At 39.9% G+C, this 27,561-nt stretch overlaps 2 protein-coding genes across 5 annotated transcripts in view; one reads left to right on the top strand and one right to left on the bottom strand.

Annotated features, from left to right (window-relative positions):
* LIMA1 (LIM domain and actin binding 1) overlaps nucleotides 1–12,049 on the bottom strand; it is a 94,116-nt gene extending 82,067 nt beyond the window's left edge. For all 4 annotated transcript variants that reach the window (XM_064591255.1, XM_064591256.1, XM_045873467.3 and 1 more), the window contains exon 1: nucleotides 11,916–12,049. The gene's annotated coding sequence lies outside the window, so the exon portion shown is untranslated. The remainder of the gene's footprint in view (nucleotides 1–11,915) is intronic.
* A 167-nt stretch (nucleotides 12,050–12,216) lies between these two features.
* The window catches only part of LARP4 (La ribonucleoprotein 4), a 203,806-nt gene continuing 188,461 nt past the window's right edge, over nucleotides 12,217–27,561 (top strand). The window contains exon 1 of the mRNA XM_045873463.3: nucleotides 12,217–12,409. The gene's annotated coding sequence lies outside the window, so the exon portion shown is untranslated. The remainder of the gene's footprint in view (nucleotides 12,410–27,561) is intronic.

Here is a 27,561-nt window from a genome sequence, read left to right as displayed (position 1 = left end):
AAAGTAGAGAAAGGCATAGTTAATTGGAAAAAGAATGTGGAAATTTATAGTTGACTAAGACTATTACAGAAAGCATAGGTTTACTCTGAATAGCCTGTTTCTCCCTCAACCTTTGCACCATTCCATGCTTTAACATCAGTGCCTGGTACAGTGTAGAGGCTCAATAAAAATCTGTCATATGAATAAAAAACAGTATTATGTTAGTTCTCAGTTGCCACATCTCAGCAAAGGCCGACCTACATAACTGAATGTCATGTCTATAAACCACATGCTCACAAGTCTTACCAATTACATGCTTAATTAACACAAAGTAGTTAAAGAGTCTTCTTTATAACGTCAAAGCAGAAGAAATATGTACACTTATTTTAAGAAGGCTGCTTCCGTTAAGGATATAACCTCCTTATACCAGTCCTTTGTCCTTAATAATTAATCAAGTTTTCTCCAAATACAGGGCTTCTTAGTTTCATGCCTGGCCATTTCCAGGAAGGGCGTGGCTTGCATTCTTCTTATCTGAAATTTTAGATGAAGTGTTTTTTTTTTCAGGACTTGCTCAATCTGAAAAGCCAGTTCAGATCAATTTAACCAATCCCTTCAAGCATGAGGAGAATTAAAACGGGTTTACTGAAAAGTGACTCTTCTCTAGGCAAGTTCTCTCATCTCTCCTTTCTGTACAAATCTGTGAGAAGCTAACCCAGAACAATGCTTTAATCAAGGACAAGCATAGCTGAGGCTGGTCAAAGACTTACAAACCACAGAGCCACAGAAGTGATAAAATTTTGCTATTTATCTCAATCAATGCTATGCAGCTTATTTCTTAGAGACTGGTCACAAACATATTAATGTTAGTGTTTTAAATACACTTTAATATTTACCTTCTAAAAATTACATCAAATGATGATGCTGTTTTAAAAAGTTTTTGAGAGGTATTTATTGAGTAGTGGTCTTTTAGTTGGCATGGGAAGAAAGTCAATCAACTTCTTTGGGTCTCTGTTTCTTCAACTCAGAAACATATTCATAAGGGATGGCTGTGAGGATTACCAGTTTTTTGTTGTTTTGTTTTATTTTTTAGAGAGGGAGAGAGAGAATCTTAAGCAGACTCCACGCCCAGTGCAGGGCCCGATGATGCAGAGCTCAGTCTCACAATCTTGAGATCATGACCTGAGCCAAAATCAAGAGTTAGACACTTAACCCATTGAGCCACGCAGGCACCCTGGGATGGTTATGAAGATTAAATGAGAGAATAAAAGTAAAGTACTTTGAAAACTATAAGATGCCATAAAAACTATTGTAATTTTTAATAAAATTTCAAGGCAGTTTCAAGAAAAAATAGAATTAAGGGCGCCTGGGTGGCTCAGTTGGTTAAGCGACTGCCTTCGGCTCAGGTCATGATCCTGGAGTCCCGGGATCGAGTCCCGCATCGGGCTCCCTACTCGGCAGGGAGTCTGCTTCTCCCTCTGACCCTCCTCCCTCTCATGCTCTCTGTCTCTCATTCTCTCTGTCTCAAATAAATAAATAAAATCTTTAAAAAAAAAAAAAAGAATTAAAGAATAAGTCTACCCGGGGTGCCTGGGTGGCTCAATTAAGTGTCTGCCTTCAGCTCAGGTCACGATCTCAGGGTCCTGGGATCGAGCCCCGAGTCAGGCTCTGTGTTCAGCAGGGAGTCTGCTTTTCCCTCTCTCTCTGCTTCCCCCTCCCCCAACTTGTGCTCTCTCTCTCTCTCAAATAAATAATAAAAAAAAAAGAAGTCTACCCAATGAAGAGAAATTGGAAGAAATTAGAACTGATGATTTCAATTGTCTGGTTCAACTAGATGTTAACAAGAAACCCCTTGTCTGCAGCTGTTGCTAAAAATCTTCCAAATCAATAGGCATGTAGTAAGTATAATGAACATAATTTCACCTTTCCTTGAGGATTCTAGGTAGCTTTCTTGTTTTTCTTCTAGAAAAGAAAAGCAAAAGAAAACTTTTTGTTGCTTGAGGATTCTAGTTGGTTGGATTCTAGTTTTGCCATAAGTTGTCTAGTCAGGTGGATTCCAATTTTGCTTGCTTTTAAAAATGCAGTGAGAGCTAAAGGACTAGTATTGGGCAGCAGTAACAACCCTGGAAATAGATGCTGACAGTGGTAGTAAAATAGTGGCTTTGATCCTGGGATCACCTTGGAAAACCTGCACTCAGACAGAACTGAATCCTGGTGGGGCACCTGGGTGGCTGTCTGCCTTCGGCTCAAGGTCATGGTCCCAGGGTCCTGGGATCAAGCCCCGCATCGGGCTCCCTGCTTGGCGAGCCTGCTTCTCCCTCTGCCTGCTGCTCCCCCTGCTGTGCTCTCTCTCAAATTAATAAATAAAATCTTAAAAACACAAAAACAAAAACTGAATCCTGGTGAGCCCAGCCTCCCTTGTCCTGCTCCCTTCAGAAATCCTCAGAGGCTGCTACCCGTTTTGAACCCTGATGGAACTACCTCAGCTGTTGTCTATTAAACAACAACAACAAAACCTTTGGATTGCAAACCAAAACAAGACTTGTTAAAATGAGAAGTCTATCTTCAAAGGCTTATTCATGCATTCAACAAATACTTATTGAGGACTTACCATGTGTCAAGCAGTGCTCTGTTTGCTAAAGGTATAATGTTAAAAGTGACAGACAAGGTCTCTGCTCTCATGAAGCTTCCATTCTACTGGGGAAACAGGACAATTAAATACTGTGATTAGTGCAGTGAAGGAAATAGAAAAAGAGTAACTGGAGTGGTGGTAGGAAAAGGCGCAGATGCTTTAGATAGCGGTCTGGGGAAGGCCTCTTTGGAAGAATGACATTTGAGCTGAAACCTGAATAATGCAGAGGACATAGGCAGCCAGTCAGGTGAAGAGAAGAGATGTGGGAGTTTTCAGGATGGAAGAAATAGCAAATGCAAAGGCCCTGAGGCAGGAATAATATGGCTAGGAGGTGAATGAAAAGTATGAGATGATGACAGAGCTGAGTGGCAGCCAGATTAAATAAGGATTTATAACCAGTGGTAAAAAATCTTAATTTTATTCTAAGTGTGAGGCAAACCCAAACATTTTTATATAATAGTGCTTACAAGAAGAGATATATTTCATATACTTTATGATATTTAATTGCCTATTATATGTATAATGGCTACCAAATAAAAAGGAAAGGCAGAATTCTCAAACTTAGAAGACTTATAATCTTTTAAGGAAGCAATAATTCATAAATAGTGACAGTATTGAGGTAAAAAAATGAAATAAAAATAAAGTGCTACGTGAAGACTGGGGAGGGAGCCACTGATTAAAATAGAAGAAATTAGAAAAGGCTTTATTTTTTATTTTTTAATTTTTATTATTTTTTAAAGATTTTATTTATTTATTTGAGAGAGAGAGATATTTCCAGAGAGGGAACACAAGCAGGGGGAGAGGGAGAAGCAGGCTTCCAGCTGAGCAGGGAGCCCAATGAGGGGCTCGATCCCAGGCCCCTGGGATCATGACCTGAGCCCAAGGCAGACGCCCAAGGACTGAGCCACCCAGGCGCCCCAAGGCTTTATTTTTTTAAAAGGAGCATTTTATTTGAACTCCTAAGGAAAAGGATTTAAGCAGGAGTGGGAGGAGGGAGAGGAGCCTGAGGCTGTGGGAACTGCATGAGCAAAGGCACAGAGGCAGGAAGGGACAGGGTGGGTCCAGGAAACTGTGAATCACCATGTGGCTACAATGCCAGGTGGGTGGATGGTGATGTGGGAGATAAGCCTGGAAAAATAGGCTGTCAGGGTGTGGAAGTGGGGGTCCTGAATGGCATCCAGAGAAATTTAGATTTAATTTACTTGGGCTTTGCCTCCCCTTAAGCGTGTAAATGAATCTCCTGAGGTACTTGTTAATACTGCAGATTCCCAGGCCCCATTCTCTCAAATATATTGATGTGTAAGTCTAGTGGGACCTGGAAACCTACCTTTTTAACCAACACCCCAGGAGATTCTAAAACAGGTAATCAAGGGAACCATACTTTGAAAACCGGTATTCTATTATTTTTATGACAACTCTGGACTAAAAGGGAGAAACTGAAACCAATTCTAAGGACTTTAGCAAAAAAAGGGGGGTATGAATTAGAACAATGACAAAGAGCCATTATCACGGTTGGGGTAGAATCAACCAAACATGGCGATTGATTAAATGTGGGAAAAGAGAAGGACTGGGGTGGCTAAGTGGCTCAGTAACTTAAGGTCTGCCTTCAGCTCAGGTCATGATCTCAGGGTCCTGGGATTGAGTCCCACATTGGGCTCCCTGCTCAGCAGGGAGTCTGCTTCTCCCTCTCCCTCTGCTACTCCCCCTTGCTCGTGCACACACACTCTCTCTTTCTCTCTCTCAAAAAAATAAATCTTAAAAAAAAAAAAGAAAAGAGAAGGAATGAAGCATTCAAGACAACTTCAAGCTTTCTCCTTACGGAACGAGGTGGACACAAGTGTCTGGTACATAGGAAATATCTACATGGTCTGCCAAGTGGTTGGAAATATGGATCTGGAGCTCAGAAGATATGGCTGCTTTGGTACTCTTAAGTAAATTCAAGACAAATTTAAAAATTTATTATAAAAAGTAAAAATCATAAAAATTAGTAAGTAATCAAAGTGAATACTTAACCCATCTTCAGATGGCAAAAGGCTTCACAACATAAAAGCAACAAAAGAAATCCCAAAGAAAAAGATCTATAGATAAATAATAATTTACCATATATAAAATTAAAAGGCACATAACTAGTTAAACATTTGACCACAGGGCAAATAATTAATATTCTTAAAATGAAGAGCTGGGCACCTGGGTGGCTCGGTTAAATGTCTGCCTTCAGCTCAAGTCATGGAATCAAGCCCTGTGCCAGGCTCCCTGCTCCGCGGGTAGTCCGTTTCTCCCTCTTCTTCTGCCCCTCCCATTCCTGCTCATCCTCTCTCTCTTGCTCTCACCCTCTCTCTCAAATAAATGAATAAAATCTTTAAAAAAATTTAAAATGGGGCGCCTGGGTGGCTCAGTTGGTTAAGCGACTGCCTTCGGCTCAGATCATGATCCTGGAGTCCCGGGATCGAGTCCCGCATTGGGCTCCCTGCTCAGCGGGGAGTCTGCTTCTCCCTCTCCCGCTCCCCCCTCTTGTGCTCTCTCACTCTCTCTCTCAAATAAATAAAATCTTTAAAAAAAATTTTTTTTAATGAAGAGTGTATACAAATGACTAAGAAAAAACCCCACTAAGTATAGCTCCTATACAGAATAGTGGAAGTTGTTAAGTAACTTGGCTTGGCAACTTAAACCTCTTGTCATAAAATGAGATTTGTTGTACACGCATTAGAGATGATGGGGCTTTGTGGCATAGATTAGCAGGGCTTTTATGATTTATGTAACTAGGCTGCCAAGTGTCAATCTATGGGAGTGCCTCAAAAATGCCAGTCTTTCCAACTTCTACATTAAAGTGCCTCTAGGTTCCATTAAGCTGTGCTCCCCCCATGAAAATCGCCTTCACTGCATCCAGTCTTTCTCCCTGGGCTCTATATATCTAAACTGGGTGAAGGGTTAGGTATGGGACAAAAAATAATTTCACAATGTCTAGAGAGCGGTGGCTTGTAAAGCATCCTTTCAGCACAGAGGTTGTATGGTCTTTGGGATCAATAACCCAACCCATCCATTTTACAGAAAAGGCTCAGAGAGGATGAATGACTTGCCCAAGATCACCTCAGTGGTTGGTTCCCAACAGCAGGCTGGGAATCCCGACTTTCAGGTCAACACCCTTTCCATTTCCAGTGCTGTTCCAACAATCACAAGCTCTGGCTTCTCACACCAACAGGAATTTAAAATGCCACAATTTCAACTTGTGTACACTTTCCACTTCATCACTCCACTCATTCGATTTGGCCTAATAAAAATCTGTACTCCCTCCCCCAAAGCCCCAAATAAATGAAAGAACCCCAAAAAAAAGCAACATAATTAAAAATTTAAGACCCCAAAATGGGAATGGATTAACCAAAAGACAACAATGCACAGAAGAAACTGAAATGGAAATGAACATATGAAAAATGTTTGCTCTCACTAGTAATAAAATACAAATTAAATCACTTTTGCTTAACAAATTAATAAAGATTAAAAAATAAGATCCAATATTAAAAAATAAGATGGGCCCTCACAATCACTGCAGGTGAGAATGTTAATTTAATCAGTCTAATCTTTACAAAAAGCAATTTGACAGCAGGTTTCGTGTTTTTTAATTTTTATTCCCTATGACCTGGTAATTCAGCTTCTGGGAATCTAACCTAAGGAAATAGTGAGTGATTTTTTTTTTTTTTTTAAGATTTTATTTATTTATTTATTTGACAGAGAGAGACAGCGAGAGCAGGAACACAAGCAGGGGGAGTGGGAGAGGGAGAAGCAGGCTTCCCGCTGAGCAGGGAGCCCCATGCGGGGCTCGATCCCAGGACCCTGGGATCATGACCTGAGCCGAAGGCAGACGCTTAACAACTGAGCCACCCAGGCGCCCCAATAGTGAGTGATTTGTACAAAGATTTATGCATTAATTTATTCTCAATTTTTTCGCTTGTTAATAATGTTGTAACAATCATAATACCCAAGTACAGAGTTAAATTATGCGTATCAATACAATAGGATATTGAACATCCATTATAATTGTTTTCAAATAATTTTGATACCATGGAAAATTATGACATAATGTAAAGTGAAAAAGCATATACAAAACTATATCTACTGTAATAGGATGAGCCCAATTACCTGTGTGTGTGTGTGTGTGTGTATTAAAGGGGGAAAAAAAAGACTGAAAGGAAATATACCAAATAGTTCTCTCTGGAACAGATTATGGAATATTTTGCCTTCTTTATAATACATTTTTCCTCAAGTTTTCATAATAAGCATATGTAATTCTTATCTTCTAAATGGGTATGCATATTTGTATATGTGAAAATAAAACAAGAATTATATATATAATATACAAAGAGGTTTAAAAAATAATCTGCAAATCACTCACATGGAGATGTTAGTTGAAGCCATGGAAATAGATCAGACTGCACAGGGAGAGAGTATAATAAGAACAGGATGCTGGACCATGGCAAACATCCACACTTGAGGGGCAAAAAGACTGTGAGTCAGTGAAGAGGCATGAGAGGAAGTGTTAGATTAGAAGATGGACAACCAGGTAAAGTCATGCCAAGAAAGCCAAATAAAAGAAATAACCAAAAAAGATGCTCACTTGGTCAAATGTTGCCAAGTGGTTAGGAGGAGGGCAGTGACAGGGCCATTACAGGGAACTCACTGGGTACAATGCAAGGGCAGACAGGTTTCCTATCTAGTGCTGGAGGTGGAAACCAAATCTGAAAATTACCTATTCGGTGAGACTGACTATGAGGAAAAGAAATCCTGGGCCATTTGCTTAAATTTCAGTTTATGGGGAAAAAAAGATTGTGGAAATCTAAAACCAAGTAAAAGTATATCAGGATTACTAATCTATGGGTAATGAACCAAAAATTGGCAAGAAAAAACATGTTTGAAGGATTGTAAAGTTTTCCATATAGTAAGCTCTGTTATAGGATAAATAAGAGAAAAAATAGCCCCATGCTTGTCATCAGAAATACAAAAAGTAAATCTTTATAAAAGGGTGGGGGGCACCTGGCTGGATCAGTCGGTAGAGCATGTGACTCTTGATCTCAGGGTCGTGAGTTTGAGCCCCATGTTCAGTGGAAAGATTACTTAAAAATAAAATCTTTTAAAAAAAAAGAACAAAAAGTTGCATCTTTTCCCCCTTAAAGATGGAAGTTCTTAGTTTCATTGTAGCATTATGAAGAAATTCTTTAAAAGCAAATAAAATGAATGTAATATATCATGGTACCTTATTAACTTTTCATGACTGTGCATGTGAAGTCTCTAGAAACATTTTCAAGTATAAAGAAATCATTTGATGTGCTAAATAATGGATTGCTTGTTGGGTCAAATCTTGTCCTTTTATAAAAAGAGATCTGCATTTGCACAATAATTTGACTAAGTCTCAAGGACTTTGTAGTTAGCCACACAATAAACATAGCAGTATGTTCCTAGGAAGAGTACCGTTTACCATAGAATCTCAATTCCACAATCATTAAGTAAGAAACTACTCAATTTACAACCACTCATTTGTTACTAAAGAACCTTGAGAGTCTGTTTTAAGTAATTTAACATCACCTGGAGATTACTGTACACAATCCAAAATAAAGTACTTTAACTTCCTATCACAAAACACACAGTGAAAGACCATAGTAACCTTTAGAAAAAGACAAGTCTTTTCTTATGGAAATTCCTGACAAGTCACAAATTTTCCTATCTGCATAAAGAGTACAATTCCAATCCAAATAAAAATCACCTATTTCTGAGAGTATGGAATTAAGAATGCCTGAAAACTAGTTTCGTTATCAACATAAACAGTGACAAATTCTCCCAATTTGTGGTTAGGTGGCCTTTTATGGCAAAGATGTCTAATGATCTCCTATACTCTCAACCTTCTTTTGTGTCTGGGTGTATATGTCTTTGAAGAACCTTTCTGGTACAGAAGCCCTAAGTTAATTACAGATGATTGTCAAAAAATATCAGGGGGAAGTCACAAACTTGAAACCCTAAGAAGAACAATCATTAAAATTGTACTTGAAAACATTTTAAGGAAACAACATAATCATTTTAAATACCCAAAATACATGCAAATACTGACTGCCTTTCCAAAAATTCCCAGTGAAGACCACTTTCCTAAGGTGTAAACAGAAAGAAAAGAGGTAAGTAATGTCAAAGAAATGTGTTCATCAAGTACCATGGCTCAAATTACCAAATGAGACAACCACCATCTGTTTTATTAACTCAGAATCTCCATTTAAAAAATGAAAACGGGTGCCTGGGTGGCTTAGTTGGTTGAGCGTCCGACTCTTGGTCTCAGCCCAGGTCTTGATCTCAGGGTCATGAATTCGAGACTGGCAATGGGCTCCATGCTGTGCACGGAGCCTATGTATAAACAAACAAACAAATAAGAAAAATGAAAAACAATCACATAGAAGGGACTGTGTCATGTTCATCCTCTGTATACTAGATCACTGGCACACAGTAGGCAATTAATAAAAACCTACAGTTACATGAAGAGTGCTTAAGACTACTACAGACTTCAGGGGCGCCTGGGTGGCTCAGTCATTAAGCATCTGCCTTCGGCTCAGGTCATGATCCCAGATTCCTGCGAGGAGTCCCGCATCAGGCTCCCTGCTCTGCGGGAAGCCTGCTTCTCCCTCTCCCACTTCCCCTGCTTGTGCTCCCTCTCTCGCTGTGTCTCTCTCTGTCAAATAAATAAATAAAATCTTTTAAAAAAATTTTAAAAAGACTACCATAGACTTCAGATCATCAAAACTGCAAAGAATCTTCAAATACTTCTGACCCCTTCCTCCACTCATTTATCCATCCTGTCCCCCCTTCAAAAAAGAGAGACATTTTGAAGGCACCTTAGCAAGAAAAAGTGTCCTCTGTCATCAAGACGTGCTGTTAAAGAACTGTTTTCACTTTTAAAGCTTTCTCTTCTTAGAATTATTAGAAAGTTGAAAGTTGGCCCACCTTTAACCAGAGTCCGGAACAAAACTTGAATGTACCAAGTTAAACAAAGTTGCACAAACAAGCAATTTTACAAAATGGCATTGTTTTCCTAATGTTGCCAATACACTATTCTATTCCCAGAAACTCTACAGTTCAGGGACTACATGATAACAACTTTGAGGCCCAATACAGAACAGTGAAAAAAACAGTGAAAAGCGCGAGACCCCGGCTTCCCTCCACAGTCTCTTTCTCCAGCGACTTCTGGGGCAGAGGGAGCACAAGGAGCGTGAACCCCCCTCCCCCACCCCCCCCACCGTGCACAGCATGGAGCCCATTGCCAGTAAACAGCTCCACCAACTATTTACTGAACTGACACAGAATTAGGGACAGGTCTTTATCCCATCTTCAAAAAGACCATACCATTGGCAAAACATCCCCTAAGGAATATGAGCGATACAAATATATGAAGAAAATAATTCACTATTACTCAGAATTTTTTGTTATTGTTATTTTGTTTTGTTTTTAAGGAAAAGTAGAAGAAAAGTCCCCCCCCTTTTTTTAAGTAGGTTCCATGCCCAATGTGGGGCCCAAACCGGACCCTGAAATCAAGACAGCAGAGTCTGTCTCAACCGACTGAACCACCCAGGCACCCCAAAGAGGGACATTTTTTAATTTAATTTTATTTTTTTAAAAGATTTTATTTATTTATTTGAGACAGAGAGAATGAGAGAGAGAGAGAGAGCACATGAGAGGGGGGAGGGTCAGAGGGAGAAGCAGGCTCCCTGCCGAGCAGGGAGCCCGATGTGGGACTCGATCCCGGGACTCCAGGACCATGACCTGAGCTGAAGGCAGTCGCTTAACCAACTGAGCCACCCAGGCGCCCCGGGACATTTTTTTTAAACTGCATTTTCTATGCTTCTACAGTTCTCTGGGCTGATGTCTAGTACACACTGATCTCACCAAACCTGTAAGTTGTAGCTGCTGATTCTGCTTAACCCATTTGATTTTAAATAAGTTTTTTTAGAGTAGGGATATTCGGAACTTTGAATCCACAATAGGACTGACAAAACAAGAGGCACTCAATAAATGTTTTGTCCAGAAAATGAAATAAGTTCCTAAAGTAATTACCTAATACCATGTTATGTACTGTTCTGTCAATGCAAAACAAGGAAATAAATGTGCGCGCAAACCTTTTTTTTTTTTTAACCTTCTTTCCTGCTAAATCTGTAACTTTTTGAAGGTCTACCTAAGACACAATCATCCTTCATCCAGGCTATAACTCCACAGAAACTTAGAAAATGCTTGTTGAGGGTCATCTTTTGTATCTACATCAGACCTCAGAAGAAAGTGTTATTTCATGATTCCTAAAATATTTATCATTGTGAATAGTATTAGTAACCATGCGGATAAAAAGTATTCTGTTTAACCCCTTAAATCAACAGCAAAAGAAAGAATACTTAATGCAAAAGGCCTCTCCCCTAAAGGGGTATTGTCTTAAGACTGATAACTCCCTAAGTATCTTCGACAACTCGACAAGCCAAGTCAGTAGAACCATCTGGATTAGGCAGACTTTGGAAAGCTGGAATTAGGTGAAAGACAATAGTAGTTCAAATATCTCTTACCAGGATCAGCTAAACTCCTTGTTGTAAGCACCAGTAAGGAGGCAAGGAAGGACGCCATATGGTTGGCTCCTAGCACCTACAACTTCAAGCTTAGTAGGTGTAGCCACGGGTGTACGGTTACCTTATATTAACACCTACGTATGCTGGTGACAGGTGCCAGTGATATATACACTATAGCGGTTCGAGGATGACACACCCAGCTGCAAGGACTGCTATATTCTCAAAATGCCTCAAAGGGCTGTAGTGTCTTAGAGTTCAGTTGGCAGAACGGAAGGGGGTAAAAATCGAAGAGGGAGGGAATAGCTTTAAATGAAGATGGGAAAAGAGCAGTTGAATATCAGAATATTTCCCTAGGAGACTATTCTGAATTTTTACGAACTGCCGCCTTCCTCCACCGCACCAAAAATGTATATAGTTAGAAAGGAGTGTTTCCGATGGAAGAGGTGGTCCCTATCAGCTCCCGCCCTCAGGCAGCAAAGGTTCGGCCCTACATAATTAGTCCCAAGCCCAGCACAGTACCCAGAAGTGAGGAAAGAGCAGAGGATCAGCAGTTTCTCTACTCTCTCTCTCGGGGGCGGTGGGAGCGGTGGGGGCGGGGGGGGGTGGGGGAGGGGGGGTTCACGCTCCTTGTGCTCCCTCTGCCCCAGAAGTCGCTGGAGAAAGAGACTGTGGAGGGAAGCCGGGGTCTCGCGCACTCTCCGGCTGTGGAGGATATGGAGAGAGAAGGCGCTTACCTGGCTAAAATCGGTCTTTCCTCCGTGCTGCTACCAAGCCCTGCCGCGGGTCCTAGGCGCTCTACCTCGCGCACCTGTCCCGACCCAGCTGCAACACCTACAGCTCCTGCGGCCCCGCCCCGGTCCGGCTCAGAGCCCCGCCCCGCCCCGCCCCCCGCTGCGGGGGCGCGCACGCCGGTCTCCCGTTTGGCCTCGGGGAGGGCGTGCGCGCCGCCGGGGGCGTGTCCTGCGTTCTCGGCTGTTCGTGTTGCTCCGCCGCGCGCAGCGTTTGGCGTCGTGAGAGGCGTGGCTGCTTTTCCAAGGGCTGCCTCTCACGTCCCGCGCTTCTTTGTGCGGGAGCCACGCTCCTTTAATGAAACGCTGAGCTTCGTTCTTCTTTACTTTGGCCTTAACTCTGACCCAGAGTTTCAGCAGTTTGACTTAGGAACGACTGGGCGGTTTGACCTCGGTTCAACTGTGGGTCAGTCCCCAACCAGGTTCCTGGTGCTTTCGGGGTAAGTTTGTGCAGAGAGGGTGTTTCAGAGGAGGCCGTGTGGTGTGGTGGAAAGAGCTACGAATGAATCCTGACTGTACTGCTTGACGTTCATCAGGCCGCTTCACCTCACGAGGGCTGTGTTTTGTAAAAACGAAGTGGTTGGACAGGGCGGATCTAGTTCTACGACAGCTCTAACCGTTATTATTCCTACACTTGGAATTGGAGCTGTGTGAGAGATTAAGTCAAGAGGCCTACCAGTTGGCCGCCCTGTCCCCAAATTCTTGCCCCAGTTCCGTGAGGCAGCATGAGTACCCTCTGGTAGTGTCCTTACTTTTCCGGCACCGCAAATGTAGTAAGGTTTCAGATCAGTTTTCTGAAGGTTTTTGGAATTCATGTAGCTTGGTAAGTACTCCCAAGGGGCTTGTGGTACTAAATGCCTACACTTACACTTCCTGAAGCAGTTAAGGAAAAAAAAATATTTTTAATTATTGATTTGACAGAGAGAGAGAGAGACAGCAAGAGAGGGAACACAAGCAGGGGGAGTGGGAGAGGGAGAAGCAGCCTTCCCGCGGAGCATAGAGCCCGATGAGGGGCTCGATCTCAGGACCCGAGGATGATAAACCTGAGCCGAAGGCAGACGCTTAACGACTGAGCCACCCAGGCGCCCCAAGGAAAATACTTAATAGAGAAATTTCCAACAGCAGATGGATAGACCACTCCTTTCCCTTCTTCCTTCAAATACCCAGCCTAAACTGATTTCTGCATAGGTACCAAGCATCAAGACTAGCAAAACTGGCAGGAAGCATAGGAATGTAAAAGAATATCAATATAGGATGGTACTCCAGAAAATGCCTTCCCTTGCAGGCTTAGTTCCCTCAATAGATGTCACACACACTCAATGTGTAAAAAATCAAGCCAATAATGGCCTTTATTCTCCACCAAGAAGGCTAAGAAGCCTAACCTGGGTCAGAGTTTGAGACCTACATTTGAATCTTGACACAGCCATTTACCAACTAGGCAAATTACTCCAAAATTCTCCCTTAGTGTCCTTTTGAAAATAGAGCTAGAAGTACCTCACAGCTGACTTTTACCAGTTTGCAAGGCTGATTGCTGAATTGGGGGGATTTTGTGAGCCAGTTGTTAAACATAACCACTGTTAAAAATCAAAATTATATAACTTTACAATTAAATATGTTAAAATCAGATAATAAATACTCAAAACTCACTTTTTTTTTTTTTTTAAGATTTTATTTATTTATTTGACAGAGACATAACGAGAGAGGGAACACAAGCAGGGGGAGTGGGAGAGGAAGAAGCGGGCCTCCCACTGAGCAGGGAGCCCGATGCGGGTCTCAATCCCAGGCCCTTGGGATCACAACCTGAGCTGAAGGCAGATGCTTAACGACTGAGCCACCCGGGAGCCCCTCATCACTTTTTTTAAACTTAGTTTTACTAAGAACTCTGCCCCTGAGGTTGTGCATTTTATCTGTATGATGGGAATACATGCATCTCTTCCCAACTCAGGTCAGAGAGGTCATTATTTGTAGTTTGAAATTGGCTGCAATAGGATATTTACACGTGGAAGTTGGCAAATGCTACAAATAAGGGTTTGGTTTATTGTTTTGTTGATTTTCCTGGCCCAAGTATCTGCAACTTTTTCTGTAAACAAATAGGCTTTCTAGTACATATGGTCTTTGTCACAACTACTCAACTGTTAACATTTAAAATGGGTGTGGCCATGTTCCAGTAAAGCTTTATTTACAAAGCAGTCAGTAGGCTGGTTGAGAAAATGTTGATAATGCAGAATTAAAGTTAACAGTGTATCACATTCCTGGCCTTGACATTGTGAACAGCACAAAAAATTGAGGAAGTATTCTCTCAGTATTCAAAAACTGTTATCCAATTCAGCAAAGAAGTTGCTAATGTCATTGATAAATGAGTGAAGTTTGGACATACCTTTTCGCTGTTTTACTTTTTTTTGTCAGAGAGAGAGACACACACAGAGCACAAGCAGGGGGAGAGGCAGGCAGAAGGAGAAGCAGGCTCCCCGCCGAGCAAGGTGATGCGGGACTCAATGCGGGACTCCATCCCAGGTCCCCAGGATCACTACATGAGCCCAAGGCAGCCGCTTAACTGACTGAGCCACCCAGGCATCCCCGCTGTTTTACTTCTGTCTTACTGGTTAACTTAAGTGAAAATATCAGCCAACATCCATGTCTGAACTACACTTCTTTGACAGTGATGTGAGCATCCTTTTTGCTGAATCAAATTGTAATCAAGCATTTGTTCATAGTCTGGTTCATAGTCTGATTTTGTGAGGTATTGTTCGAAAAAGTGAATCAATTTTCAAGAAATAGCAGGTCACACAAAGTACAGATATAGGCCAAAAGCAAAGTAAGTATTTTAGTTTAAAATCCTGCCAAAGACTCCATCAAAAAAACCGTGAGAACTAATAAATGAATTCAATAAAGTTGTAGAATACAAAATCAATACACAAAAATCTGTTCTCAACACTAATAACAAACTATCAGAGAAATAAAAGAATCCCATTTACAATTTCATCAAAAGGAACAAAATACCTATGAATAAATTTAACCAAGGAGGTAAAAGATCTGTATGTTGAAAACTGTAAGACAGTAATGAAAGAAATTGAAGAGGACACAAATGCAAAGATATTCTGTGCTTATGGATTGGAAGAATCAATATTACTAAAATGTTCTTACTACTCAAAGCAATCTACGGTTTCAGTGCAATCCCTGTCAAAATTTCAGTGGCATTTCTCAAAGAAATAGAACAAATAATCCTAAAATTTGTATGGAACTAAAAAACCTCAAATAGCCGAAGCAATCTTAAGAAGAACAAAGCTGGAAGTATGCACCCTGATTTTAAACTATATAACATTTGGGGTGCCTGGGTGGCTCAGTCGTTAAGCGTCTGCCTTCGGCTCAGGTCATGATCCCAGGGTCCTGGGATCGAGCCCCGCATCGGGCTCCTTGCTCGGCGGGAAGCCTGCTTCTCCCTCTCCCACTCCCGCTGCCTGTGTTCCCTCTCTCGCTGTGTCTCTCTCTGTCAAATAAATAAATAAAATCTTTAAAAAAAATAAAAAATAAATAAATAAACTATATAACATTTACTATATTATATTTAAAATAGTATGGTATTGGTATAAAAACAGACACATAAATCAATGGAACAGAATAGAGAGCCCAGGAATAAACCCAGGTATATATAGCCAATAAATGTACAACAAAGGAGTCAAAGGGCACCTGGGTGGCTCAGCGGTTGGGCATCTGCTTTCGGCTCAGGTCGTGATCCCAGCATCCTGGGATCGCGCCCCAAATCGGGCTCCCCGCTCAGTGGGGAGTCTGCTTCTCCCTCTGCCCCTGGCCCTGCTTGTGTGCTCTCACTCCCTCTCTCCCTCCCTCTCTCTCAAAAAATAAATAAAATATTTTTTTAAAAAAAGTAAAAAATACATAATGGGCAAAGGATAGTCTCTTCAAAGAATGGTCTTGGGAAAATTGGACAGCCACATGTGAATGAATGAATAAAACTCTACCACTATTTTACACCATACACAAAAATTAACTCAAAATGGATTAAAGACTTGAACGTAAGACTTGAAACCATAAAACTCATAGAAAAAAACATAGGCAGTAAGTTCTCTGACATAGATCTTGGCAATATATTTTTTAAAGATATTATTTAATTATTTGAGAGAGAGTGCACGTGAAAGAGCATGAGATGGGGAGGGGGAAGATACTCAGATCTTCCTATTTTTTATAATTTTTTTCAAGATTTTATTTATTTGAGAGAGAGAGTGTGGGGGAGGGAGAAGCAGGCTCCCCACCGAGCAGGGAGCCCAAAATGGGGCTCAATCCCAGGACCCTGGAATCATGACCTGAGCTGAAGGCAGATGCTTAACTGACTGAGCCACCCAGATGCCCCTTGGCAATATTTTTTTGAATATGATACCAAAAGCAAAAGCAACAAAAGCAAAAATAAGTAAGTGGAACTACATCATGCTAAAATCTTCTGCAAACCATAGGAAACCATCAACAAAATGGAAAGTCAACCTACTGAATGGGAGAAAATATTTGCCAATTAAGTATCTGATAAGAGCTAATATCCAAAATGTATAAAGAACTCATAGAACAAAATAGCAAACAAGCAAACAATCCAATTTAAAAATAGGCAGAAGGGGGCACCTGAGTGGCTCAGTCGGTTAAATGTCCAACTCTTGATTTGGGTTCAGGTCATGATCTTGGGGTCCTGGGAACCAGCCGCACATCAGACCTGTTCAGTGAGGGGTCTGCTTGAGATCTGTCTCTTCCTCTCCCTCTGCCCCCGCCCACTCTCTCTCTCAGATAAATAAAATCTTTTTAAAAAACTATAAAAAATGGGCAGAAGATCTGAATAAACATTTTTCCAAAAGGACATGCTTGAAAAGATAATGTCATTAATTATAGGATATGCAAATCAAAACCACAATGAGATGTCATTTCACACCTGTTAGAATGGCTATTATAAAAAATACAGGAGGAATGCCTAGGTGGCTCAGTCGGTTAAGTGGCTGCCTTTGGCCTGGGTCATGATCCCAGGGTCCTGGGATCGAGTCCCACATTGGACTCCTTGCTCAGCAGGGAGCTTGCTTCTCCCTCTCTCTCCCTCTGCTTGTGCTCTCTCTGTCAAATAAATAAAATCTTTAAAAAAATAAAAATAAAAAAATAAAAAATACAGGAAATAACAAGAGTTTACAAGGATGTGGAGAAAAGGGAACCATTGTGCACTGATGATGGGAATGTAAATTGGTGCAGCTACTATGGCAAACAGTATGATGTTCAAAATATATAAAAATAGAACTCCATATGATCCAGTAATTCCACTTCTGCATATGTACCCAAAGAAGGCAAGAACACTAACTCAGAAAGATCCCTATGTTCATTGCAGCATTATTTGCAATAGCTAAGATGTGGAAACAACCTAAGTGTCCACCAATGGATTAATGGATAAAGAAATCATGAATATATGAAATACGATTTATTTTATATGATGGAATATTATTATTTAGCCATTAAAAAGAATACAGTCTTGCCATTTGAGATAACATAGGTGGATCTTGAGCTCATTATGCTAAGTGAAATAAGTCAGAGAATGACAAATACAGTATGATTTCTTATACAGAATCTTAAAAACAACAACATAAAACAAGCTCATAGATACAGAAAAGAAATTGGTGGTTTCTAGAGGTGAGAAGTAAGAGAAATGGGTGAAGGGAGTCAAAGGTTAAAAAAATGTAGTTGAGGGGTGCCTGGCTGGCTCAGTTGGTAGAGTATGCAACTGGATCTTAAGGTCTTGAGTTCAAGCCCCACATTGGGCATAGATATTTTTTTTTGTTTTTTTTAAGATTTTGTTTATTTAAAAAAAAAAAGATTTTGTTTATTTGACAGAGAGAGAGATAGCAAGAGCAGGAGCACAAGCAGGGTGAGTGGGAGAGGGCGAAGCAGGCTTCCTGCGGAGCAAGGAGCCTGATGTGGGGCTTAATCCCAGGACGCTGGGATCATGACCTGAGCCGAAGGCAGATGCTTAATGACTGAGCCACCCAGGCGTCCCTGGGCATAGATATTCTTGGGAAAAAAAATGTAGTTGACATAAAAGAGACATAGAAATTTTGAACTGTATTCAAAATATTGACTGTATATATATATATATATATACACACATATATATTTATGTGTATGCTACTGTATATAACATTTCCACATCTTAGCTATTGTAATATAAGGTATATTATATGTAATATATTAAAACACTGCTGCATACCTATTATTCCTATTATATACCTATTATTTCTATATACCTCTTATTTCAAAATAATGAAAGTAAAATAGCACATTCTAAATCTTAAAGATGAAACTAAATATTAGCATATTCTTAGAAATTTGCATTAAAATATTTAAAACCAAAAGCCAAGCAAATCATCTATGACTTTTTTTTTTTTTTTTTTTTTAAAGATTTTATTTATTTATTTGACAGAGAGAGACACAGCGAGAGAGGGAACACAAGCAGGGGGAGTGGGAGAGGGAGAAGCAGGCTTCCCGCCGAGCAGAGAGCCCGATGCGGGGCTCGATCCCAGGACCCTGGAATCATGACCCGAGCCGAAGGCAGACGCTTAATGACTGAGCCACCCAGGCGCCCCAAATCATCTATGACTTATTTTTACCCAGCTCTCCATTAATAAGCAGGGTAAAAAAAATGCTGGTTTAGCTAATTACAATGTAGTAAATTTTTTTCTACTTAAAAAGTGAAATTTATGCTTTTTCCAAAGGCATATTAAAATTATTATTTTTTAACGATTTTATTCACTTATTTGACACACAGAGAGAGAGTACAAGAAGGGGGAGTACCAGAGGGGCAGGGAGAAGCAGGCTCTCCACTGAGCAGGGAGCTCGACACAGGGCTCAATCCCAGGACCCTGGGATCCTGACCTGAGCTAAAGGCAGACGCTTAACTGACTGAGCCACCCAGATGCCCCAGGCACATTAAAATTATTAACAAAAATTTGGTATTAACTCCCAAGTTGTATTCTGAATTTTACTAACACAACAAAATTATTTTTCAGATTCTGATCCCTAAAATGCCAAGGTAACAGAGTGACTTATTTTTTTAAATCTGAAGAATATATACATTTTTTAATCTGAAGAAGATTAAAATAGACACAGAAAATGATAGAAGTGAAAACTGTGGGATACCTAAGCTAATGGAAAATTTCAGAATTGTTGAGTGACCAATTATTGAAGAAACCGTCAGGTTCATCAAAGGAAGAAATAGATAACCTTGTGCTTCCAGATTGTTGGAATGAAAAACAAGTGTTTGTTTTTGGAACAGTACAAATGGTTTGAAATAAAAGAAGGTGAACTAGGATGTATGGATGGTTTGATAGTTCAGCATTTAATAGTGACAGCAAAAAAGTATGTCCATGATCCAGCGAATAGAGGGCATATTTAGTAATCCCAATGGTACTAATAAAACTAGACAGACTTTCCTGCAAAAAAAAAAAGAGAGAATAGCATTTTTCTAACAACTGTACTAAAATGCAAGATTTGTTAGAATCAACTGGCTCAATTCCTAATTTAGTGTAAAACTAAATAATAAAGATATTGATACTATCATAGAAGTTTTTTTTTTTTAAAGATTTTATTTATTTATTTGACAGAGAGAGAGCACAAGTAGGCAGAATGGCAGGCAGAGGGAGAGGGAGAAGCAGGCTCTCTGCTGAGCAGGGAAACCGACGTGGGGCTCGATCCCAGGACCCTGAGATCATGACCTGAGCCGAAGGCAGCCACTTAACCGACTGAGCCACCCAGGGGCCCCTATCATAGAAGTTTTTAATAGTCTTTACAGTTTAGTAAAACATAATAGGCCTTTATCTGATAGTGAGTAAGGCAATAAAATTAAGAGGAAAAAATGGAGTAGATATAAGCAATTGTTTACATACCCAAATACAGTGCAACAAGAACAACAGGACATATTGCAAAAGAAATTATATGAAGATATTTAGCAATATTGTAGAAGAGAATTTCAAATAAGTGCTATAATTGATGAGGCATCTACACTTCTTTTTTTTTTTTTTAAAGATTTTATTTATTTATTTGAGACAGAATGAGAGACAGAGAGCATGAGAGGGAGGAGGGTCAGAGGGAGAAGCAGACTCCCTGCCGAGCAGGGAGCCCGATGCGGGACTCGATCCTGGGACTCCAGGACCATGACCTGAGCCGAAGGCAGTTGCTTAACCAACTGAGCCACCCAGGCGCCCAGGCATCTACACTTCTGAAGAAATGCACCTAGTGAATTATCTGCAGTACACATTGAATCAGGTTTTGTACTGCTAATATTTGTTGCTTTAAAAGACTTGGTGTCAGTCACAAAGGAGTGTATTTCTGATACATCATTGTCTACTTTAAATGGTTGTGACTTTGATAATGAATGTTTGAAAGAGAACTTAATTGTATTTTGTTCTAATGGTATTTGTACAATAGTGGGAAGGAAGTCGAGTCAAGCTATAAATTTGTTAGAAAATTTTCCTGAAGTCATCAGTTACAATTCAATATCTGAAATAAAATAAGTCAGCCATTTAAAAATATCCTGGATAAAATTTAGTCTTTTTATCACCAATCCAATACAATTAAAATTGAGTTAGAAACTATAAAGAACTTGAAATTATTAAAACTGGTCAAATACTGAGGTAAGGTGGGTAGCATGTGGTTTACAAACTGCCACCGCTGTATATCAGGCATATCCTTCACTATATTGCATTTTTCTCATTCTTTTTATTCTGGTTTAGCAAAGAGATTAGCTAACATTAATTTCTTGCAAGACCTTGCTTTAATGATTGACGTTCTTGAAGAATTTTCATTATTTTCGATTGCATTGCAGTCAAGATCAACTAACATTCAGAAAGTAAAAAATTAAGTGTACTATAAAAGATTTGGAAAATTTTAAATTGGTATTAGAAAGCATGAATCTCGGGCGCCTGGGTGGCTCAGTTGGTTAAGAGACTGCCTTCGGCTCAGGTCATGATCCTGGAGTCCCGGGATCGAGTCCCACATTGGGCTCCCTGCTCGGCAGGGAGTCTGCTTCTCCCTCTGACCCTCCTCCCTCTCATGCTCTCTCTCATTCTCTCTCTCTCAAATAAAAAAAAAAAAAAAAGAAAGCATGAATCTCATGTTAAAGATTTAAGTCAAATATATTTAAAGACATTCCACTTAATAAATTTGAAGCTCTGTCTAGGAATATATTACTAAAGAGTAATAAATTTATGTCTTTTATTATGTGTTTATTAAAAACAAAGCATCTTTTATTTGTTTGTTTGTTTGTTTAAGTAGTCTCCACACCCAACATGGAGCTGGAACTCACAACCCTGAGATCAAGAGTCCCATGCTTTACTGACTGAGCCAGCCAGGTGCCTCAGAAACAAAGCATCTTAATTATTTTGATTTATTAAGGCTATCTCCTTGGATTTATGGAGAATTAACTTCACTATGAATAGCTGGAAGGGGAAAATTGTATCATCAAAATAAAATTTTAAAACATGAAATAATTTGAATGCTTCTCCAGAATTTGTAGATAATAATGTAGAATCACACAATGTTACAATCCCTGTACTATACAAAAAGTTAAAAAAAAAATAGCACTATTGTAGTCAGGAGTGCTAAAGCTGAAAGAAGTTTTATTTTAATGGCATTTGCACCGGGTAAGAAATGGTAGTTTAATAGTAGATCACATATCAAACTTAATTACATAAAATTTATTGGAAAAAGAGCAGATTGGGATCATCAAATGATGGTTTGCTTTGCTTTTGCAAATGATTACTTTGCTTTTCTCCTGTGTTGGGTCCTATATTTCTTTACTCCTGATTTCTCAACATTGGCACTAATTCACTCTTTTTTCTTCAGCTTTTTTGGTGTTTTATTTTGAAAATGTAACATTCCTGGGTACTTGGGTGGCTCAGTCAGTTAAGTATCCGACTCTTGTTTTCAGCTCAGGTCATGATCTCTTGGGTGGTGGGATTGACTCCACACTCAGAGGGGGGTGGGGAGTGTGGGGGGTGGTGTGTCTGCTTGAAGATTCTCTTCCTCTGCCCCCCCCCACTCACTCTCTCTCTCCCTCTCTAAAATAAATAAATCTTTTTTTTTTTTTTTAAAGATTTTATTTATTAGAGAGAGAATGAGAGACAGAGAGCAGGAGAGGGAGGAGGGTCAGAGGGAGAAGCAGACTCCCTGCTGAGCAGGGAGCCCGATGTGGGACTCGATCCCGGGACTCCAGGATCATGACCTGAGCCGAAGGCAGTCGCTTAACCAACTGAGCCACCCAGGCGCCCAATAAATAAATCTTTTAAAAAAAGAAAAGAAAATGTAACATTCCATTAGCATGTATCTTTGAGAAATAAGTAGGATAGTTGAGAAATAACAGCCTCAGAGAAATGTGCCCATTCTGACTTTTACATTCTTGAGCCTCTGTCACATCTCAGAGGGCAAGGTTTAATCATTTTAGCTTGAACTGCTTTGTCCAGTGGGTAACACCCCACTATGAAAGGAAGTTCTTAACTAAAAAAAATGGTAGCAAGAATGGATATTCTTAGAAAGCTATTGCTTTAAATGCTTCCCCTGGGGCGCCTGGGTGGCTCAGTTGGTTAAGTGTCCTACTCTTGATTTTGGCTCAAATAATGATCTCAACAGCTCTGTGCTCTGTGGGGAGCCTGTTTGAGCTTCTTTCCCTCTGCCCCTCCCCTGGCTTATTCTTGCACGCATGCTCTGTCTCTCTAAAATAAATAAATCTTTAAAATGCTTCCCCTTCTCCAATTATGTTAAAGCCCTTGTAAGATTTTTTTTTTAAGAGCAGTTTTTAGTTCAGAGCAAAATTAAGAGGATGGTACAGAAATTTCTCATATACTCCTTGCCCCCATATAGGCACAGCCTGCCCTATTAAAATCCCCCACCAGAATGGTACATTAAAAACATTTTTTGGGGGGTGCCTGGGTGGCTCAGTCGTTAAGCATCTGCCTTCGGCTCAGGTCATGATCCCAGGGTCCTGGGATCAAGCCCCACATCAGGCTCCCTGCTCCGCAGGAAGCCTGCTTCTCCCTCTCCCTCTCCCCCTGCTTGTGTTCCCTCTCTCACTGTGTCTCTCTCTGTCAAGTAAATAAATAAAATCTTAAAAAAAAAACCCAAAACATTTTTTTAAATTTGAGTATAGTTGACACATAATGCTACATTACTTTCAGGTGAATAGAATGGTATTTTTTTTTTCATTTTTTACCAAGGATGAACTTAAGTTGACATGTCATGATCATCCAAAGTCCATAGTTTACACTTGGGTTCACTTTTGGTGTTGCTTATTTTTAGTTTATACCAATGTACAGTGGCATATATCCATCACTATAGCATCATTCAGAGTATTTTCACTGCCCTAAAAATCCTCTGTGCTCCACATTCCTCCTTCCACTTCAACCCTGGCAACCACTGATCTTTTTTTTTTTTTTTTTTTTAAGATTTATTTATTTGAGAGAGAGAGGTTGGGGGGGTGCACAAAAGGAGAGGGAGAGAGAGAATCTTGAGCAGACTTCCTGCTGAGCGCAGAGCCTGATGTGGGGCTCAATCCCATGCACAGCCCTACGATCATGACCTGAGCCGAAATCAAGAGTCAGTTGCTTAACCAAGTGAGCCACCCAGGTGCCCCCAACCATTGATCTTTTTGCTGTATCCATAGTTTTGCCTTTTTCTAAGAATACCATGTACTTGGGATCATATAATATGTAGCCTTTTCAGATTGGCTTCTTATACTCAGTAATATGCATTTAAATTTCCTTCATGTCTTTTCATAGGTTCAAAATTTTGTAAGAAACTGCCAAACTACTTTTAAAAATGGCTGTACCATTTTTTATTCCCACCAGCAAAAAATGAGAGTTCCTATTACTCCACATCCTCATCAGCATTTGGTATTGTCATTGTTCCAGATTTTGTCCATTCTAATAAGGATGTAGTGGTATCTCATTGTTTTAATTTGCATTTCCCTTCCGACATATGATGTGGAACATCTTGTCATATGCTTATTCAGCATCTGTATATCTTTGGTGAGAGGCCTGTTCAGGTCTTTGGGCCATTTTCTAATTGTTTTCTTATCATGGAGTTTTAAGAGTTTTTTTTAATATTTTGGACAATACTCCTTTATTGGCTGTGTCTTTTGCAAATACCTTCTCCCAGTCTGTAATCTTCTCATTTTCTTGACATTGTCTTTCACATAGCAGAAGTTTTTAATTTTATTGAAGTTCAGATTATCCATATGTCTTTCATGGATAGTGCTTTTGGTGTTGTGTCTAAAACATCATTGCCATTCCCAAGGTCATCTAGGTTTTCTCCTATGTTATCTTCTTGGAGTTTTATAGTTTTACATTTTACACTTAAGTTTATGATCCATTTTCAGTTAATTTTTGTGAAGTGTATAATGTCTGTGTCTAGAGTATTTTCATTGTGAATGTTCAGTTGTTCCAACACCATTGGTTGAAAAGACTATCTTTGCCCATTGTAGTGCCTTTTCTCCTTTGTCAAAGTTCAGTTAACTATATTTATGTGGGCCTATTTCTGGGCTCTCCATTCAGTTCCATTGATCAATCTGTCTGTTTTTCATGACTACAACACTGTCTTGATTACTGTAGCTCTATAGTAAGTCTTGAAGTTAGTGTCAGTTCTCCAAATTTGTTCAGCTTTTTCAATATTGTGTTGGCTATTTGTGGTCTTTTGCTTCTCCATATAAACTTTAGAATCATTTTATATATATCCACAAAATAACTTGCTGGGATTTTTATTGGGATTGCATTGAATCTATAGATCAGTTTGGAAAGAACTGACATCTTGACAATAGTGACTCTTCTTTTCTGTGAACATGCAATATTTTTCCATTTTAGTTCTTTGATTTTGATTATCAGAGTTTTATAGTTTTCCTCAGATAGATCTTGTAATGCTTTACTCTTTATTGTGGGGGACTATCCATATTCATATGTGTGATTCTAGTTCATGCTTTGAAATGTTCTATTGACACATCTGCCACTGCTGATGGATATTTAGATTATTTCCATTTTTTCACTATTATAAACAATGTTAAAAAGACATTCTTATATTTGTATGCTGGAGTTTCTATATACATACCTCCAGTTTACCCTTTTATCTACAGTGTGAGATCTCATTTCTCTACATCTTTACCAAAAGTTGGTATTATCAGACTTAAATATTCATAAGTTTGATAGGTATGGAATGAAAATATTGTTTTAATTTGCATTTGTTTAATTGAAAATGAGAATAAATATCTTTTTATGATGTTTATTGGCCATTTGGATTTCTTTGTTTGAATTACTTATTCAAATCCTTTGTTCATTTTCCTCCTTGTTCATTTACTGTGTGGTTATTTTTCTATAGTCTCACCTGGTACTTGTTCATTGGTATACATATTTTATGCTGCATAAATACAGTTTTTCATTATCTTTCCCTTACCTTAATTCATACTTCTAAGTAAAAGTCATTCCAGGTACAGTGCCAAGCACTGGGGTATTCACTGGAGAACAAGATAGTGATTTAGTGGGACAAATAAGTAAGTTGGTAGAATGCTTTAGATAAGTACTATGATAGAGGAAAATACAGGAGACTATGGTAGATCTTAGAAGGGGTACTTAACTCAGACTTGGAAATCAGAAATCTAGAGGAATTGATGTCTAAACTGAATAGTAAATAGGAATTAGCAAGGAAGAAGAGTGTATTTGTGTGGTTGGTTAGCTGGAAGAGATAGATGGATAGGGTAGGACCAACAGGGGGAGAAAATGCATGGTAGGGCTATGCTTACTTTAAAAAGTGGGGGGGTTCAGTATAGTTTAAGCCTAGGGTATAAGAGGTGGTAGTCGCTGATGAAGCTGGAAAGGTAAGCAGGGGCCAAATTTTGCGAGACATTGGAAGGCATATTAAGGAGTTTGAATTCTACTGTAGGACAACTGGGGAACCGTTAAGCATTGTACCTTAAAGTATGGATTACCTCCATCAGAATCACCTAGAAATCTTGTTAAAAATGACCATTCCCATATTCTACCCCAGACCTATTGAATCAAAATCACTGGGGTAAAGTCCCCAAATCTGTATCTTTTAACGATACTGCCAAGTAATGTCTTATGCATCTTGAAGTTTGCACAGTAAAGTACTTGAGTTAGGGAATAATGTGCTCAGATGTGTATTCTACAGAGATAACTTTGGTTGCAATATGAATAGTTTGGAAGGTGGTAAAACTGGAGGCCTTTAGGTGGCTGTTGGAATAACTGGATAATTGGGTGAGAGAAGTTGATGACCTGAACTAGAGTAGGACTGGAGTTGGAGAGAAGTAGATGAACTAGAGAGAGGTGAAAGTCTTTGGAAGATTTGTCAAGACTTGATGGTTTGTTTTGATATGGAGGTAACTTCTGCAACTGGGTGATGCTATTTCCTAATCTGGAGAATGTAGGAAAACTAGCGACTTCCTGGGGATATTGGTGGGAGTAGGAAGGAGAGACACCAAGTTCACCTGTGGGCCTATTAGTTTTAAGGTGGACTTAAAAGTAGAGATATCCAGTGGGCAGATGGAGGATAGTTCTACAGTCACTAAAAGAAATATCTGGCGGCTGGGGCAGGGATGTTGGGAGGCCCACCTGGGTGGCTCAGTTGGTTGAGTGTCCAACTCTTGATTTTGGCTCAGGCCATGATCTCAGTGTTGTGAGATTGAGCCCTGCATCAGGCTCCATGCTCAGTGAGGAGTCTGCTTGAGATTCTCTCTCTCTCTCTCTCACCTTCTGCCCCTTCTCCCACTCATGCGTGCATGTGCGCACATGCTCGCCCTCAAATAAATAAGTACATCTTAAAAAAAAAAAAATATCTGGGTTTAAGATATAGCTATAGCAGAGGTAAATTTGCTGTGAAGCTGATGAAATTAACCTTCAGGCCTGTCTTGTGAATGTCCTTTTCAAGGCCCTGAGACAAGGGATGTCTGGGTGGCTCAGTCAGTTAAGTGTCTGCCTTCGACTCAGGTAATGATCCCAGGGTCCTGAAATTGAGTCCCGAATCGGGCTCCCTGCTCAGCATGGAGCCTGCTTCTCCCTCTGCCTGCTACTCCCCCTGCTTGTGCTTGCTCCCTCTGACAAATAAATAAATAAAATCTTTAAAAAAAACATTAATTTTGGGGGCTTCTGGGTGATTCAGTGGATTAAGCATCTACTTTCAGCTCAGGTCTTGATCCCAGCATCCTGGGATCGAGCCCTGCATTGAAGCAGGGAGTCTGCTTCTCCCTCTCCCTCTGCTGCTCCCCCTGCTTGTGCTCTCTCACTCTCTATCAAATAAATAAATAAAATCTTTTAAAAAAAAAAGGTCCTGAGACAGACCCTAACAATTCTGTATTTCAAGAGCTATATTAATTTTCTTTTTTCTTGTTTTTTTTTTTTAAGATTTTATTTATTTGACAGAGAGAGAGACAGCGAGAGAGGGAACACAAGCAGGTGGAGTGGGAGAGGGAGAAGCAGGCTTCCCGCTGAGCAGGGAGCCACATGTGGGGCTCAATATGGGGCTCAATGCTGGACTGGATCATGACCTGAGCGGAAGGCAGATGCTT

This window comes from Mirounga angustirostris, unplaced genomic scaffold (assembly GCF_029215605.1).
Source record: "Mirounga angustirostris isolate CCGP_5_RB_7025 unplaced genomic scaffold, mMirAng1.0.hap1 SCAF_5, whole genome shotgun sequence".
In the NCBI taxonomy this organism is placed as follows: Eukaryota; Metazoa; Chordata; class Mammalia; order Carnivora; family Phocidae; genus Mirounga; species Mirounga angustirostris.
This window is presented reverse-complemented; position numbering and strand designations above follow the sequence as displayed.